The sequence below is a fragment of the Pleurodeles waltl genome, chromosome 7 (genome assembly GCF_031143425.1).
Source record: "Pleurodeles waltl isolate 20211129_DDA chromosome 7, aPleWal1.hap1.20221129, whole genome shotgun sequence".
NCBI lineage: Eukaryota > Metazoa > Chordata > Amphibia > Caudata > Salamandridae > Pleurodeles > Pleurodeles waltl.
In genome coordinates this window covers 647,291,799-647,309,754 of record NC_090446.1, presented here as the reverse complement: position 1 = coordinate 647,309,754, position 17,956 = coordinate 647,291,799, and the positions used below count along the sequence as shown (strand labels likewise).

Here is a 17,956-nt window from a genome sequence, read left to right as displayed (position 1 = left end):
GTCGGGCGTCATAGTATAAATATGGTGTAAGGCTTGCGCCAAATGTGCATGCACGTTCGGCACAAACAGAGTATAAATATGCCCCTAAGTGTGCTAGTGCTGAAAACACTGACAGAACAGCTCTAGCTTTCTCAGGATGAGTGTCAGCTGTCTAAGAACTCACCATGGACAAATGGATCACCCATAAACTAACCCAACCTGTGTATTCAATAGACTTGCAACATTTTGTATCCACAACGAGTGTCACTATCATTTATTATGTTTCATGCACTGTATTGTAATTTCAAGGGTCCTCACATTCTCAGGGGCTAGGGGTAGCAAAGCTATGAAGTGTGTACACCGCTGTAGAAGTATGGACAGCACCAAAGCAAAATATTGCATAATTTGATGTGTGCGTGCGGGAGAGGGGAGTGCTGCAACAGAGATGGCTACAACGGTCGCCAGGATTCACAAGCACCATCAAGTCTCCATGGCAGGTTCCCTGCTGAATTAGGGCTGGATCCCTCATGTGTTGGCCTACCCGCTTAATTCTGCTAGCAGGCCAAGGCCGCTCTGCGCAGACAGACTTTCTTGCCAGAGCTAAAGGCAGACTTATTTATAGCAGTGTCTGTCACACCAACCTTACTGCAGTGCCTGCCTCCCACATACACAGTGCAAACAGGCCCCTGCCTCACAATGGCGTGTGTGTGTGTGGTTCGAAGCCGCGCTGCACTCTGCACAGGCTGCTGTTGCTGACTTCTCCTGCCATTGCGTGTCGCACATTGGGTGTGCTGAGACTGACTGAGCTTTCTACTTCTGTGTTCGTGTATCCAATTCTTTTGCGCCTGGTGTGCCCCAAGCAGTTCGAAAGCAGAGCAAGTAACACCTAAAACACACAAACAACCTCGCTCCTAAACTACGGAGTGTACGTGCGCGGCAGGCCCAGTCCTGGCCTACCTTACATAACGTTCTGACTTTCCCCTTCACGTGTAACAACACCACACTGTGACGGCCCCTCCCGCCCCTCCTCCATTACAGCGCCCTGGGCTTGCACGGAAGTGCACCGCCCAGAACCGGTTCTCTCCTTTCACAACACCCCACCTCTCGCTGTACAGAGAGTTCCAGCGCTGGGATGAAGTAATGTTACCCTTAGCACAACAAAGCTGGAATGCGCCATCAATCTGCCGGCCAGATGTGGAGGAAAAGTACACCCTGGCAAGAAATTGCTAAAAGAGAAAGAATGACAACATTTTCTTTGAAAAGTGAGCTAGCTCCGCCTACTTTGCTGTGCTCTCGTTGCTTGTTATATAAGCATTTGATGGATTACGTATTTGAAAAGGTGATGTTGGCTGCGGGCCTCGCAGTGAGCGACCCTCCCGCGTTGTATGTGTCGGCACAGGCACCCCTCTCTCTTTTTGTGTCGGGGGGCTGACAACGTTTGGCTATTGGGGTGTACAGCGTGGTCCGCAGGGTGTTAATTTCTTTATGAGACTAGGTGAAAATGAGTCTGCTGCGGGATGCCTATAGTTATTTTATATTGTACTGAATATTTCTGTAGCACTCTGAAAGGAATAATGGGGAGCCACGCAGAGGCAGTGGTCTTTCCCAACAAACTAATATTACACCAGGCAGAGAGATATATCGTGGCGATGAGCCGGTTTTCGGTGTTGATTGGTTGGGTGGCGAGTGAGCAAGGACCGGTGGTCGAAGGCAGTTGAAGATGGTGGAAAAAGGATGTATGAGCTGGAGTTGGATGTGGGTGAGGAGACTTAGGATAAAAAAAGAGCTAAACACGTGCATTGCTTAAGAGATATTGGACAGACGACAGGGTCTCTCCCGGGACAGTTTGTGTGATCATACCTCACACGCAGCCTCTTAGCACTGTATGACACTATCACGTATATAATTCCTACTCAATCTGCTTCATATATCCCAGAAACAAATGTAAGAATCGATTGCATCATCTAAATAGGTCTCAACGTTTGCATGAATTTACTTCATTTTCCATTGTGTTACATTTCGGTTTTTAGCAGTCTGCATATCATAAAGGCAAGATTGTTTTTTAAATTACAACAAGCTTTTTATTATTTGTCCTTAAAAAAAGGGGAAAGACAGCCATCACCAGTGAGTGATTGTGGTTAGTGTCTGACCTTTAAAGAGTGTGATAAAACATTCTTATATTTGATAAAAAAATGTTTTGGGGTAAAACGAGAACATCATTTCAGAACGTTTTGATATGCCAATATTGAGGGGTCTTGTCCAGGATAGGATCTGGTGCTCTTCTTTTGGAACAACCACAACTTTTATTACAAAAGGGAATATCCTAGATCTCGTTCTCATTTCTATCATGTTTTATTTCACATGTTAGAATATGTTTTAAGCAACCTCAGAGGGATATCGATATGCGATAGGGCACGGGCCTGGACTCAGAGAAAGGCTGATAAAAGAAAGCAGGAGTACAAGATGAGCACCACCAAAAGGGTGGAAAGAAATGAAACTGCTTTAGCCATTGGCCATGTAACCCCAACTGATGAAGCGCAACACACTACCACATCAGAAGAAAGAATCAATGACATTAACAGCTGCTGCATAATCATAAAATAAAAAATAAAGGAAATAAAAATGATGCAAATTCTAGGTCCTGTACACCTTCTACAAAGTTTACTTGAGTGAAGGCTCACAATATTTGTAGAAACTACTCCCTCACTGCTCACCCATCCAGATTCATCACATCTGCATCCACCCTCTTGATCCCTCATTGGCCATTAAAGAGATCAAAAACTAGAGCAGATTCTGTGGTAGGCAGGGCCCTAAAGTGTGGAATACCTTCAATCCCTACCTGAGTTCTAAACACAACTACTTGTAATCCGGGAAAACAGAAAGATTGACACCTGCTTTTGAATAAAGTTCTTTGCTGATCAAGGGTCACCAAAGAAGAACATTGACTACAGGTGTCAAAACATCCTGTCAGAGTAAAATCGCCATTCCTTGTTTTTCAACCAACTGTGTGTTATGAGCTCTTTTAACACTCAGCAGTAACCTCTATATAAAACTCACATTAAATACATAAATATTTTGAGGTGCACAACAAAATATGGGACTGCAGTGAGTTGACTTTCTCCAGTTAGGAGGATTTCGTTTTTGTAGTGAAAAAAACAGCTAAAGTAGGACAAATTAGTGTGAGGGGGAAGTAGAACTCTGGATGTTAGCAGACTAAAGAACTGCCCTAAAGGTTAATCCATTTTGGGAGGACAGCGAAGCAGCCTATTAGTGGCATAAAGCACTGCCTAAAATAGCATTTTGACATAGTATGATCTGTAGACAAAGAAGGGGACACAGAGAGCCCTAGATTGCAAATGTCTTTTCAGCTCTATAAATGTGCGTTTATGACTGAAAATACCTCCTTTTACATCTGCTAGAAATTCACAGCAGGGTTCCCGACAAGCATAAGTGCATTTATTACAGAGGATGTTTTTATCTACAAATGCGAGGCAATCCACAGGTGTAAATCACACTGTAGGTATAGCGAAGTGTGGCTGCTTTGGAAGCTTGGTCATGTCAATAAACATGTATGTTCATTGACTTCCTCAAACTTCCATCAGACCCCTTTCTACCCGGGAAACGGTCAGAGATTTAACCCCTTCGCTGCCAGGCCTTTACCTCCTCCTGTGCTGAGCCTTTTTTTGGCTATTTGGGGCAGTTTGCGCTTAGGCTCTCATAACTTTTTGTTCACATAAGCTACCCACACCAAATTTGCGTCCTTTTTTTCACACATCCTAGGGATTCTAGAGGTACCCAGACTTTGTGGGTTCCCCAAAAGGAGGCCAAGAAATTAGCCAAAATACAGTGAAAATTTCGTTTTCATCAAATAAATGGGAAAAATGGGCAGCAGAAGAAGGCTTGTGGTTTTTTCCCTGAAAATGGCATCAACAAATGGTTTGCGGTGCTAAAATCACCAGATTCCCAGCTTTCAAGAAAAAACAGGCAGACTTGAATCAGAAAACCCAATTTTTCAACACAATTTTGCCATTTTACTTGGACATACCCCATTTTTACGATTTTTTGTGCTTTCAGCCTCCTTACAGTCAGTGACAGAAATGGGCATGAAACCAATGCTGGATCCCAGAAACCGAAACATTTCTGAAAAGTAGACAAAATTCTGAATTCAGCAAGGGGTAATTTGTGTAGATCCTACAAGGGTTTCCTACAGAAAATAACAACTGAAAAAAAAAAATATTGAGGTGAAAAAATCTGCAATTTTTCTCTACGTTTTACTCTGTAACTTTTTCCTGCAATGTCAGATTTTTGAAAGCAATATACCGTTACGTCTGCTGGACTCCTCTGGTTGCGGGAATATATAGGGCTTGTAGGTTCATCAAGAACTCTAGGTACCCAGAGCCAATAAATGACCTGTACCCTGCCTTGGGTTTTCATTCTATACCGGGTATACAGCAATTCATTTGCTGAAATATAAAGAGTAAAATATAGCTATCAAGAAAACCTTTGTATTTCCAAAATGGGCACAAGATAAGGTGTTGAGGCGCAGTGGTTATTTGCACATCTCTGAATTCCGGGGTGCCCATACTAGCATGTGAATTACAGGGCATTTCTCAAATAGACATCTTTTTTACACACTCTCGTATATTTGGAAGGAAAAAATGTAGAAAAAGACAAGGGGCAATAACACTTGTTTTGCTATTCTATTTCCCCCAAGTCTCCCGATAAAAATGATACCTCACTTGTGTGGGTAGGCCTAGTGCCCGCCACAGGAAGTGCCCCAAAACACAACGTGGACACATCCCATTTTTTGACAGAAAACAGAGGTGTTTTTTGCAAAGTGCCTACCTGTAGATTTTGGCCTCTAGCTCAGCTGGCACCTAGGGAAACCTACCAAACCTGTGCATTTTTGAAAACTAGAGACCTAGGGGAATCCAAGATGGGGTGACATGTGGGGCTCTGACCAGGTTCTGTTACCCAGAATCCTTTGCAAACCTCAAAATTTGGCTAAAAAACCCCATTTTCCTCACATTTCGGTGACAGAAAGTTCTGGAATCTGAGAGGAGCCTCAAATTTCCTTCCACCCAGCGTTCCCCCAAGTCCCCCGATAAAATTGGTACCTCACTTGTGTGGGTAGGCCTAGCGCCCACAAAAGGAAATGCCCAAAACACAACGTGGACACATCCCATTTTTTGACAGAAAACAGAGGTGTTTTTTGCAAAGTGCCTACCTGTAGATTTTGGCCCCTAGCTCAGCCGGCACCTAGGGAAACCTAACAAACCTGTGCCTTTTTGAAAACTAGAGACCTAGGGCAATCCAAGATGGGGTGACTTGTGGGGCTCTGACCAGGTTCTGTTACCCAGAATCATTTGCAAACCTCAAAAGTTGGCTAAAAAACACGTTTTCCTCACATTTCGGTGACAGAAAGTTCTGGAATCTGAGAGGAGCCACAAATGTCCTTCCACCCAGCGTTCCCCCAAGTCTCTAGATAAAAATGGTACCTCACTTGTGTGGGTGAGGCTAGCGCCCACAAAAGGAAATGGCCCAAAACACAACGTGGACACATCACATTTTTTCACAGAAAACAGAGGTGGTTTTTGCAAAGTGCCTACCTATGGATTTTTGCCTCTAGCTGAGCCAGCCCCGTGGGGGGAGGGGGGGGGGCAGAAATGGCCTAAAATAAATTCCCCCCCCCCCCCCGGGGAGCGACCATTGCCTACGGGGTCGCTCCCCGTGCGTGACGGCGCAAAAAAAAAAGATCCCCAGTGCCTAGTGGTTTCACCTAAAATCGGCCGATTTTCCCCCAATGGGGGCAGAAATGGTCTAAATACAATTTGCCTCCCTGGGAGGCAGATTGACCTAAAATCGGCCAATCTGCCCCCAAAGTGGGCAGAAATGGCCTAAATACAATTTGCCCCTCTAGGGGAGCGACCCTTGCCTAAGGGGACGCTCTCCATCTGTAAAACAACAACAACAAAAATCCCTGGTGCCTAGTGTTTTCTGCCCCCCTTGAGGGCAGATCGGCCTAATTAAAATAGGCTGATCTGCCCCCCTGGGGGGCAGAAATGGCCTAAAATAAATTTGCCCCCCAGGGGAACGACCCTTGCCTAAGGGGTCGCTCCCCTTATGTGAAATTCACGAGAAAAAAAACTCCCTGGTGTCTAGTGGTTTCTGTCCTCCTTGGGGGCAGATTGGCCTCATAAAAATAGGCCAATCTGCCTCCAAGGGGGGCAGAAATGGCCTAAATATAATTTGCCCCCTATGGGAGTGACCCTTGCCTAAGGGGTCGCTCCCCACCTCTAAAACAAAAAAAACTAAATTATCCCTGGTGCCTAGAGGTTTCTGCCCCCGGGGAGGGGGGCAGAAAAGGCCTTAAAAATAAATGCCCCCCCTGGGAGCGACCCTTGCCCAAGGGGTCGCTCCCTTATGTCAATTTCATTTTTAAAAAGACATCCCTGGTGTCTAGTGGGCGTGTTGACAGCCGGATTGCTTTCAATCCGGCTGCCAAAACGCAGAGAGAGCCTTCAAAGGGAAGGAAATAACTTTCCTTCCCTTTGAAGCCTCTCTCGGCCTCCCCCACGTGATCGGAAGAGAAATGCAAAGCATCCCCTTCCATCCCCGACTTGGTGGGGTGGGGGGGAACCCCACAGAGGGAGCGCTAGCGCTCCCTCTGGGCTGTGTGCCCAGGACGTAATGGTTACGTCCTGGGCACAGCAGCACTGTGCCGCAGGACGTAACCATTACGTCCGCGGCACAGAAGGGGTTAATGGAGTAAAGGGCTCTGAAGGGCAATAGATCTTCGCAACATGCATTGGGAGAGCAGGGGAAAATGACTTCCCTGTGAAAAAAAAGAAAACAAGCATTGGCTTTGCCGATAGGTTTTGCCTATGCAAGAGCTATTGGGTTCGTCAATGTGTTTTAGACGTGTTGTAGACCAGCATGGCTAAACGGTAGTGGCATAGAGGAAAGTGGGTTTGAGTGTAGTAGAGTGGCGTGGAGTAGAGCAAAGTGACTTAGAGTGGAGTGGCATGGAATAGAGTGACCTAGATTGGAGTGAAGTGGCATAGAGTGCAGTAGAGTGGCACAGAGTGGAGTAGAGTGGCATTGTGTGGAGAGGCATAGAGTGGACTGGAGTTGCATAGAGTGGAGTAGAGTGTTGTATAGCGAAGTGGCATAGAGTGGAGTGGCCTAAAGAGGAGTAAAATGTTACAGAGTGGAGTGGAGTGATGAAGAGTGGACTGGCACAGAGTAGAGTGACACAAACCAATCAATCAATCAATCACATGTAAAGCGTAACTTATCACCGGTGGGGTGTCAAGGTGCTGTTGCAGACATGCTGCTCACTTGAAAAGCCAGGTCTGAGATCCTTCCTGAACTGCTTCTGCGAGGTGGCCTGTCTGAGGTTGAGTCGGAACGTGTTTCATGTCTGGGCTGCGAGATAAGAGAATGATCTGCCTCCAGCTGTGATCTTCCTGAGTCTGAGGATGGCGGCAAGGGCAAGTTGGGAGGATTGGAGCTGCCTGGTGGGGGTGTAGAAGGTCAGGCGGTGGTTGAGGTAGACTGGTCCTATGTTGTGCAGTGCTTTGTAGGTGTGCGTCAGTAGCTTGTAGGTGATGTGTTTGTTGACCAGGGGCCAGTGCAGGTCTCTGAGGTGGGTGGAGATGTGGCTGTGGCGGGGGATGTCCAGGATGAGTCTGGCTGCTGCGTTCTGGATTCTCTGTAGTCTTGTTTGGAGATTCTGTGTGATGCCGGCGTAGAGTGCACTGCCATAGTCTAGTTTGCTGCTGAGAAGCAATTGAGTGACCATCTTTGTAGTCTTGGTGGAGATCCACCTGAAAATCTTCCAAAGTAGGCGCAGAGTGTGGAAGCAAGATGAGACAGCGTTGACTTGGTGGATCACAGAGAGTGTGGAGTCCAGGATGATGCCCAGGTTGCATGCGTGGTGAGTTGGCCAGCAGGAGTCATCCTAGGTGGAGGGGGTGGAGCAGATTATGAGGATCTCTGTCTCTTCCAAGATGAGTTAGACGCAGCTTGTTTCCATCCAGGCAGTGATTGCTTGCATTCCGTCGTGGAAATTTCTCTTGGTTGTTGATGGGTCGTCGGTCAAGGAGAGGGTCAGTTGGGTATCGTCAGCATATGATACGATGTTTAGGCTGCGCTGTCTGACAATTCTAGCAAGCGGGGCCATGTAGATGTTGAAGAAAGTTTGGCTAAGTGAGTACACTGCGGGTAATCCGCAGCATGTTTCTTTGGGTGCCAAGGTGAACGTCGGGAGTCTGACACTCTAGGTTCTTCCGGTGAGGAAGGATCACATTCATTCCAGTGCTTTATTTTGGATGCCAGTGTCGTGGGGTCTGGTGCAGAGGGTGGAGTGGGAGACTGTGTCAAAATCGGCAGAATGATCGAGGAGGATGAGGGCAGCCATGCCTCCGTGGTCCAGTATGACGTGGATGTTGTTGGTGGCTGTGAGGACGGCTGTTGAGGTGCTGTAGTTGCTCATGAATCCGGACTGGGAGGGATCTAGGACCTGGTTTGCATCAAGGAACTCCGTGAGTTGCAGATTGATGGCCTTTTCGGTTACCTTGGCTGAGAAGGAGAGCAGAGAGCTTGATCTGCAATTCTTCAAATGCTTGAGTTGGCGGAGGGTTTCTTTAGGAGTGGGTTGATCTCTGCGTGCTTCTAGGCGGATGGGACGATGGCTGGTTAAATGGAATGGTTGATAGTCTGGCAGAGCTCTGGTGTAAGGTGGCGCTTGCCAGGTTGAAAATGTGATGTGGGCACGGGTCTGAGGGTACCCCTGAGTGGCTGGACTTCAGGAGTTTCTGGGAGTCTTCTGTGGAGATAGGGGCCCAATGGTTCAGGGACTAAAGTGGAGTAGGGTCCGTGGTGGTGCTGTTGGGCGGTGGGGGCTGGGTTTGGTTCTTGAATCCTTCATATATATGACCTGGATTTTCAGGTGAAAAAAAGAGGCAAAGTCGTAGCAGAGGTCTTGAGAGGGGGGTATGTCTGAGGTGTCAGTTCCGGGGTTTGTGAATCCCTTGACTATGGTGAAGAGCTCCTTGCAGTTGTGTGCGTTGGTGTTGATGCGTTCTTGAATGGCAGCTTTCTTGGAGACTCTGATGAGCTGGTGGTGAGTGGTAACTGCGATTTTGTAGGCTATGTGGTCTTCAGTTGCTTTTCTGTTTCTCTACTTTCGTTCCAGTGTTCTGCAGGTCGTTTAGAGTCTTGGAGTTCTGTTGTGAACCAGCTTGGTTTCTTGTGGTGCTGGTTTCTGGTGTTTTTTTTTTAAGGGGCTATGCTGTTAGCACATTCTGTGATCCAGCCGTGCAGGTTGCGTGCTGAGTTGCTTATGTTCACGGCATCCAGAGGGGGGGGGGGGGGGGGGGGAGTGGCTGAGTGCGTCAGTGAGCTGCACTTCGGTGACCTTGCCCCAGCTTCTGCCGGGGCGACATGTTGGTGTGCAGTGGTCTTTGTAAAGGCGAAATTGTCGCATCAGTGGTCAGCCCACTGGAGTTCAGGGGTTTGAGAGATGGTGATGTTGTTTCCTGCTAAGAAAACAGGGCTGATGGGCTTGCACTTGACGCGCCAGAGGCCCAGCTGCGCTGCAGCCACCATTAAGAATGGGAGGGGAAAGGGAGGGGCTGGTCAGCTGGGAGGGGGGAAAGCGCTTCACAGGGAGGGGGGCAGGGTCACAAGGTCAGCGGTAGGGAGAGAGCGCGGGGAATGGCGCAGCACGAGAGTGCAAAAAGAGAGAGGAGAAAAAAACAGACAAGCAGGCAGATTGAAAAAAGAGGAAAAAGCTAAAAAGACAGAGACAGACAGAAGCAGAGGGCCACTATGCCACCAGGGATGAGGTACAGGAGGGTGCCTGCGGGTAGAGACGGGCCTTGATCTCAGAGCCGGCAGGCTCGTGAGGAGATTGGATGCAGAGGCAGCAGCAGGTGGAGCTGGGCAGGAAGGAGCGAACAAACACTGATCAAAAAGTCAATGGAGTCGACCTTCACTGAGCAGAGGCCAGCATTAAGAAGGGGAGGGAGGAGGGAGAGGATGGTCATCTGGGAGGCAGGAGGGCACGAAAAGCGCTTTGCAGGGAGAGGGCTGGCCGCAGCAGCAGCCGCTGGGAGGGAGCGCAGGGAACGGCTCAGCACCAGTACAAAAAGAGAGAGGAGAATGCAAAAAGAGAGGGATGGGAAAAAAACAAGCTGACAAAAAGAGGAAACAAAAGAGGAAAAGCAGAAAAGACAGAGACAGACAGAAGCAGATGGCCACTAGGCCAACAGGGATGAGGCACAGGTGGGTGCCTATGGGTGGAGGAGGGCCTCGATCTCAGAGCCGGCAGGCTCGTGAGGAGATTGGATGCAGAGGCAGCAGCAGGTGGAGCTGGGCAGGAAAGAGCGAACAAACGCTGATCAAAAAGTCAATGGAGTCGACCTTCACTGAGCAGTAGAGTGCCATAAAGTTGAACAGAGTGTCGTAGACTGAAATGGAATAGAGTGTCGTAGTGTGGAGTAGCCTCTAGTGGAGGAGAGTGTGAAAAACAAGAATTAAGTAAAGTGTTGTAGAGGGGAGTGGCATAGCATGAACTAGAGTGGAGTATCCTAGAATGGAGTAGAATGTCATAGAGTGAAGTGACGTAAAATGGTGATAGTATGGAGTGGTATAGCGTGGATTGGCAAGCCCGCCAAGCGGGAACCGCCGAATGACCGCACCGCGGTCAAAAGACCGCGGCGGCCATTCTGGCTTTCCCGCTGGGCCGGCGGGTGACCGCCAGAAGGCCGCCCGCCGGCCCAGCGGGAAACCCCCTTCTACGAGGATGCCGGCTCCGAATGGAGCCGGCGGAGTCGAAGGGGTGCGACGGGTGCAGTGGCACCCGTCGCGATTTTCAGTGTCTGCAAAGCAGACACTGAAAATCTTTATGGGGCCCTGTTAGGGGGCCCCTGCACTGCCCATGCCAGTGGCATGGGCAGTGCAGGGGCCCCCAGGGGCCCCACGACACCCATTACCGCCATCCTGTTCCTGGCGGTGAAAACCGCCAGGAACAGGATGGCGGTAAGGGGGTCGGAATCCCCATGGGTGCAAGCAGCGCCGCCATGGAGGATTCCCTGGGCCAGGGGTAAACCGGCGGGAAACCGCCAGTTGCCCTTATCTGACCGCGGCTTTACCGCCGCGGTCAGAATGGCCCAGGAAGCACCGCCAGCCTGTTGGCGGTGCTTCCGTCATTTTAGCCCTGGCGGTCGCCGACCGCCAGGGTTAGAATGACCCCCACAGTGGAGTATGCATGGTATGGTAGCGCACTGCCATTACAGACAGCACATTTTCGATTAAACTTATCATTCTACTTGCACAGACATACAGTTTTACTGATAAAACTATACAACACACAAATGATAATGTGTGGAAATCTGCATCACCTAGTGTGTTGATGTGTGTTGATGATATTAAAAATATGTTTACAACATATTTCAGAGTTACAAAAAAAAATCTATTTCATTTGTGCTTTCATAATTGTGATATATTCGAAACTATTTGTACAGTTCATTTATTAACATTTAAATGTTATTGTTTACTAGAGAAACCTTTTCTTTCCACCCCCAGTACCAAGCAAGTTTGTCACGTAAATCCTCTCACTTTTCAGTGAGAGAAAGAAAAGCAAACATCAACCTTCCTCAGAAGATAAAGCTTTACATGTGACCTCTGTCTTTGAATGCCCAGTAAATGTGGTAAGATAAAGCAAAATGTATGGCCTGTTTATTGCTCATTCACTTCTGAACTCCATTTTCCTAATTCCAACGCCTATGGCATGGGTGTGAAATTGAGGTAGAAGATTGTTTAGGTTATTGGTACAGTGCACTGATGAACTGGTAGTGGCAGAGATAAGTAGAATTCCTCAAGCAGAAAGATAAGAGGCAGGACATTTTTTCAAAGAAATACAGTGTGTTTACTGCTTCCAGAACTAACATCCAAGGGAGACAACTGAAAACACTTGAACTCTTGTGGTGTGCCTCATAAAAAAAGTTTTAAAAAAGTACCCAGAAAGCAAGCACTCTTGGAAAAATACAAGGAGCCAGGCAGAGAGCTGGTAAACAGGCTTTGCTCCGCAGGAAGGACAAAGGCATGCTGGATAGCCTAAAACAAATAAAGCCAGTAAAGAGAAAGCAAGCAAATGTTACAAAGTAGTATACCAAGCCAATGGTAAGCAGTGGTCAGGATGCATTCCTTTGCAAGCTTTCAGTGTGTCTCCAATATGCCTATGCAACCAAACAGCTGTGCCGTCTAGTAGGCTTCCACCTAAACAGTGTGTGTTTGCATAGAAGGTATGATTCTTAAGAATTACTCAGTGTGCAGAACCTTACATGGAGAAATAGAATCCCTCTGGTTTAGCCACATGACAGTCATTGAGGCATGCCTACAAATCTGTACCTGGGTCAAGTTTACAGGCGTACTTGTGGAATTGCTTGTGAATGGGAAAAAAACATGAAAGTAAATTCAGACAGAGATGTAAATCTCCACTATTTCCGCGAATAGGGTCCACAGTGGTTGGGAAACATTACTGGAAGACGTTATCTAAGGGACAAGTAATGATCCGTTTTACCCTAGGTTCCCGCTACACAAGGCTGTCCGATTCTGCACAAGACATTATCTAATAGTGGAGAATGGATGTCCTTTCATTTGACTGGCAAAACGTGGAATACTTCCTAACAGGTAAGCCCAACATCAGTGTCATTTTAAGGATTTTGAGGACCCCATATTGTGGGGGGGGCTTGTTTGGAGCAACTTTGATAATTCAAGCGGTATGTTGTCTAACAATACTAAATTATAGTTAAAGGTTAAGACAAAAATACACAGGAGAGAGCTAGAAAGAAAGTTCACTTTCCAGGGGGGGGCCCTTGGAAGGCAGAGGCATTGGGCTATTGCCCACTTAGCCCATGCCTTAAAACGTCACTGCCCTACATAAATAAAACTGGCTATGGACTCAGCACGTCTGTTTCTTCGGCAGGCTTTTATTTCTTAATGAAGGAATACACAGAGGTGTGTCTGTAATGCTCTCCTTTCTAGGAAGTACACCCAGGGGTAGCAGTAAACGCACTTCAGAAAATCCCCTGTTATCTCATATCTGTTCAAGATTAGATGTTGCCTGACGCAGTCAGTCTAGCTCGGATAGAAACCGGAGGTTATTGAGCCCGTGAAAAGGCGTGTACGGCAGGGGAATAACCAGTTGTCCGACAGACAAGCTTGGCTCCTATCTGCAGCTCGGAGAGATGGGAAACTCTTTTGAATGTGGTTAAAACTTTGTGAGTATAGACATTTTTTTAAAGTTTGAAAATAAGTTATATTTGATACATGACACTAACTGGTATATTTTCGCAAGAACTGAACTATATTCCAGGATTTAACTACTTAACCACATTGTGTGATCCTGGGCGAATCATTATCACCTCCCGTTTGTGTCAAAGTTCTATTATCTTCTGAAAGGAAGGGCTTTGAGAAATGGGAGGGCTTTGAGAAATGGATTAACATCAGTGCTGGAATACTGGGAGATCCAGACGAATTTCGCATCCGGCAGATATTCTTAGGCTGGTCACAAGAAATCGTCCTATTTGAGTTCAGCTGGGCTAAGAACGGAACACCGCAGCCACGTCATTGTGTAGTCACTGCACTGTTTGCTTAGCTGTGCCTTCAGGGGAGGTGCAAATGCCTCCCTCAGCAGGCCATAAGCCCCCTTTCTCTGAGTTTTGTCCTGGCTGGGAGCATTTGGGGCTCATGATGAGAACAGCTGGAGCCTAACGCCTGGCCTGGCTCGTCAGTTACCTAAAATACTCCTCTCACATGTCACTTACAAGTTGCCAAGAGATAAAGTGAGATGTGAAAGTTATTTTTAGACCTATTTATGTAGGTCTATGCATGCTATGTCAGAATGCCAGGTGTGCCTGTTTCGGAGTAAGTAAGCACACTAGTAATAACCACTTATACAATGCTCAGTACAAACTGAATGTTTGCTGCGTACTAATAATTGTTTAGTACAACCCAGCAGAATCAATGTGACCTGCAGGTAATACTAGGATTCCTGCCACACTAACTTGCTGAGATACCTTAGGTAAAACACACATCTGCTAACCAGACCCCAGCACCAGTGTTCTTTCCCTAAACTGTTCCTTTGTCTCCACAAGTGGCACAGCCCTGGCACACAGATAAGTCCCTTGTAAATGGTATCCCTGGCACCAAGGGCCCTGCAGCCAGGGAAGGTCTACAAGGGCAGATGCATGTATTATGCCATCCTGGGGACCACTCACTCAGCACATGCACACTGCCTCACAGCTTGTGTGTGCTGGTGGGGAGAAAAAGACTAAGTCGACATGGCACTCCCCTCAGAGTGCCATGCCCACAACCCACTGCCTGTGGCATAGGTAAGTCACGCCTCTAGCAGGCCTTACAGGCCTAAGGCAGGGTGAACTATACCACAAGTGAGGGCATAGCTACATGAGCACTATGCCCCCACAGTGTCTAAGCCAATTCTTAGACATTGTAAGTGCAGGGTAGCCATCAAGAGTATATGGTCTGGGAGTTTGTCAAACACAAACTCCACAGTTCCATAATGGCTACACTGAATACTGGGAAGTTTGGTATCAACCTTATCAGCACAATAAATCCACACTGATGCCAGTGTGGGATTTATTGAGAAATGCACACAGAGGGCATCTTAGAATTTCTGCGAGCCTGCCATATCCAGACGGGTTTCTGGCCACATGGGGTGAGTGCCTTTGTGCACTCTGTGGCCAGGAACAAAGCCTGTACTGGGTGGAGGTGCTTCACACCTCCCCCTGCAGGAACTGTAACACCAGGCAGTGAGCTTCAAAGGCTCAAGCCTGGTGTTACAGCGCCCCAGGGCACTCCAGCCAGAAGAGATGCCTACCTCCCGGACACAGGCCCCACTTTTGGCGACACGTTTGGAGGAGATAATGAGAAAAACAAGGAGGAGTCACCCTCCAGCCAGGACAGCCCCTAAGGTGTCCGGAGCTGAGGTGACCCCTGCCTTAGGAAATCCTCCATCTTGCTTTGGAGAATTCCCCCCAATAGGATTAGGGATGCGCCCCTTCTCCACAGGGAGGAGGCACAAAGAAGGTGTAGCCATGCTCAAGGATAGTAGCCTTTGGCTACTGCCCCCCAGACCTAAACACACCCCTAAATTGAGTATTTAGGGGTGACCCTGAACCTAGGAAACCAGATTCCTGATGACCTACACCAAGAAGAAGGACTGTTGACCTGAAAGCACTGCAGAGACGACAGAGACAACAACTGACTTGGCCCAAGCCCTACCGGCCTGTCTCCAGATTCAAAGAACCTGCACAGCGACGAATCCAGCGGGACCAGCAACCTCTGAGGACTCAGACGACTGCCGTGTACCCAAAGGACCAAGAAACTCCTGTGGACAGCAGCTCTGTCCAAACAGCAATAAAGAAACCATCTTTAAAGGGACTCCAGCCTCACTCCGGAAGTGTGAGTCCCCAACACTCTGCACCCGATGCCCCTGGCTCGTGCCCAGAAGAACCAACACTGCAGAGAGGACCCCCAGGTGACTCCAACGACATGGACACCCTGAGACGACCTCCCTGCACCTCCACAGTGACGCCTGCAGAGAGAATCCAGAGGATCCCCCTGACCGCGACTGCCCGGTAACAAAGAACCCGACGCCTGGAGGAAGCACCGCACTCGCAGCCCCTAGGCCGGAGAGTAACCAACTACCAGTGCCCTCACCCTTGCCCAGTCGGTGGCTGGCCCGAGAAGCCCCCCCTGTGTTCTGCCTGCATCGCCAAAGTGACCCCCGGGTCTCTTCATTGAGTTCAACCTAAAAACCGACACCTATTCTGCACACTGCACCTGGCCACCCCAGTGCCGATGAGGGTGTATTTTGTGTGCCTGTTTGTGACCCCCCCCCAGTGCTCTACAAAACCCCCCTTGTCTACTCCCCGAGGACGCAAGTACTTACCTGCTAGCAGACTGGACCCGGAGCACACCATGTCTCCATAGGCACCTATGCTATTTGGGCCCTACTTTGACCTCTGCACCTGACTGGCCCTGTGTTGCTGGTGCTGGGTGTTTGGGGTTGACTTGAACCCCCAACGGTGCGCTGCCTATGCCCCGGAGACTTGAAGCTTTACTTACCTGAAAAACTAACCTTTACTTGCCTCCCCCAGGAACTGTTGATTTTTGCAGTGTCCACTTTTAAAATAGCTTATTGCCATTTTTGCCAAAACTGTGTACATTACTGTTTTAATTCAAAGTTCTATATTTATCTATGCCAAGTACCTTACAAATTATGTTCTTACTTGAATTCTGAATCTTGTGGTTCTAAAATAAATTAAGAAAATAATATTTTTCTATATAAAAACCTATTGACCTGGAGTTAAGTCTTTGAGTGTGTGTTCTCATTTATTGCCTGTGTGTATAATATAAATGCTTAACACAACCCTCTGTTAAGCCTACTGCTCCCACCACACTACCACAAAATAGAGCATTAGTATTATCTGATTTTACCGCTATCAACCTATAAGGGGAACGCTTTGACTTTGTGCACACTATCTCTCACTTTGAGAGGGTATATAAATTGCCCACTTCCTACATTGGTGGATCAGCGTTGGGGTCTAAGACTTTTCATTTGCTGAACTACTCAGCTAATACCTAATCACTCAACAAAATTCCAAAATTTGTAATTAGAAATTGATTTTTGCTATTTGACTATTTTTGGAAACTTTTAAAATTCCTGCTAGGGCCTTGTGTAAGTCCCTTGTAGCATTTCTTTTTAAGTTTAAAAGTTTGTAAAAGTTAGGATTTAGGTACTAGAAGTAGTTTTTAGTTTCTTAAAAAGTAATCCCAACTTTTAGAGTCATAATGAGTAATACAGACGAGATTGTGATGGAACTCAATCTCACCCCTTACCTGCATCTAGGTATGTCAGAGTTAAGGTCTCTCTGTAAGACAAAAAAGATAAAAACTGGGTCCAACCTACCAAGGCAAAGCTCCAGGAGCTCTTGGCAGAGTTCACAAGAGACCACCCCTCTGATAGACAGGATCCTCCCTCAGATGGGGACATTAGTGAACAGGAGGATAAACTCACCCTGCTGTCCAAATTAGGGGGGGCAGGGCTCGTGGAGCAACCCTGTCCCCACAAATCATAGTCAGAGAGCCTGGTTCTTCCACAGGGGAGTCCAGTACCTCTGTAAGCATTGAGGGCAGCCTCAATGAAGAGGACATCCTTTCAGGAAGGATGGCCAAGAGATTAGCTTTGGAGAGGCAGCTCCTAGCTATAGAAAGGGAAATAAAATAAATGGGTATAACACCCATTAATGATGTCAGCAACTTAAATAGGGTCAGAGAGAATACTGATATCCTAAAAATTCTCAAAGGCATTGTAACTAAATGTGAAGAAGGTGATGACATCACCAAATGGTTCACAGCTTTTGAGAGGGCTTGTGCAACCAGAAAAGTAAGCAGATCTCACTGGGGAGCTCTCCTTTGGGAACTGTTCACTGGAAAGTGTAGGGATACGTCCTCACACTCTCTGGTAAGCATGCAGAATCCTATGACCTCATGAAGGCTACCCTGATTGAGGGCTTTGGATTCTCAACTGAGGCGTACAGGATTAGGTTCAGGGGGGCTCACAAAACCTCGATCCAGACTTGGGTTGACTGTGTTGACTTCTCAGTTAAAACACTTGATGGTTGGATAACTGGCAGTGGTGTAAGTGATTATGATGGGCTGTATAATTTATTTATGAAAGAACATCTGTTGATAATTGCTTCATTGACAAGGTGCATCAACATCTGGTAGACCTAGGTCATATTTCTCCCAAAGAATTGGGAAAGAAGGCAGACCAATGGGTCAAGACAACGGTGACCAAGACTTCCACAGGGGGTGACCAAAAGAAAGGGGTCACAAAGCCTCCCAGGGGAAGGGTGGTGAGACATCTAAGGACAAAAAAAGA

The 17,956-nt window shown here is 47.5% G+C and overlaps 1 long non-coding RNA gene across 1 annotated transcript in view; it reads left to right on the top strand.

The window, feature by feature from the left end:
• The first annotated feature begins 1,073 nt into the window (after window positions 1-1,073).
• LOC138247295 (uncharacterized) overlaps window positions 1,074-17,956 on the top strand; it is a 108,228-nt gene continuing 91,345 nt past the window's right edge. Inside the window, exons 1-3 of the long non-coding RNA XR_011194417.1 lie at window positions 1,074-1,241; window positions 11,572-11,696; window positions 12,574-12,678. This is a non-coding gene — a long non-coding RNA (uncharacterized lncRNA). The remainder of the gene's footprint in view (window positions 1,242-11,571; window positions 11,697-12,573; window positions 12,679-17,956) is intronic.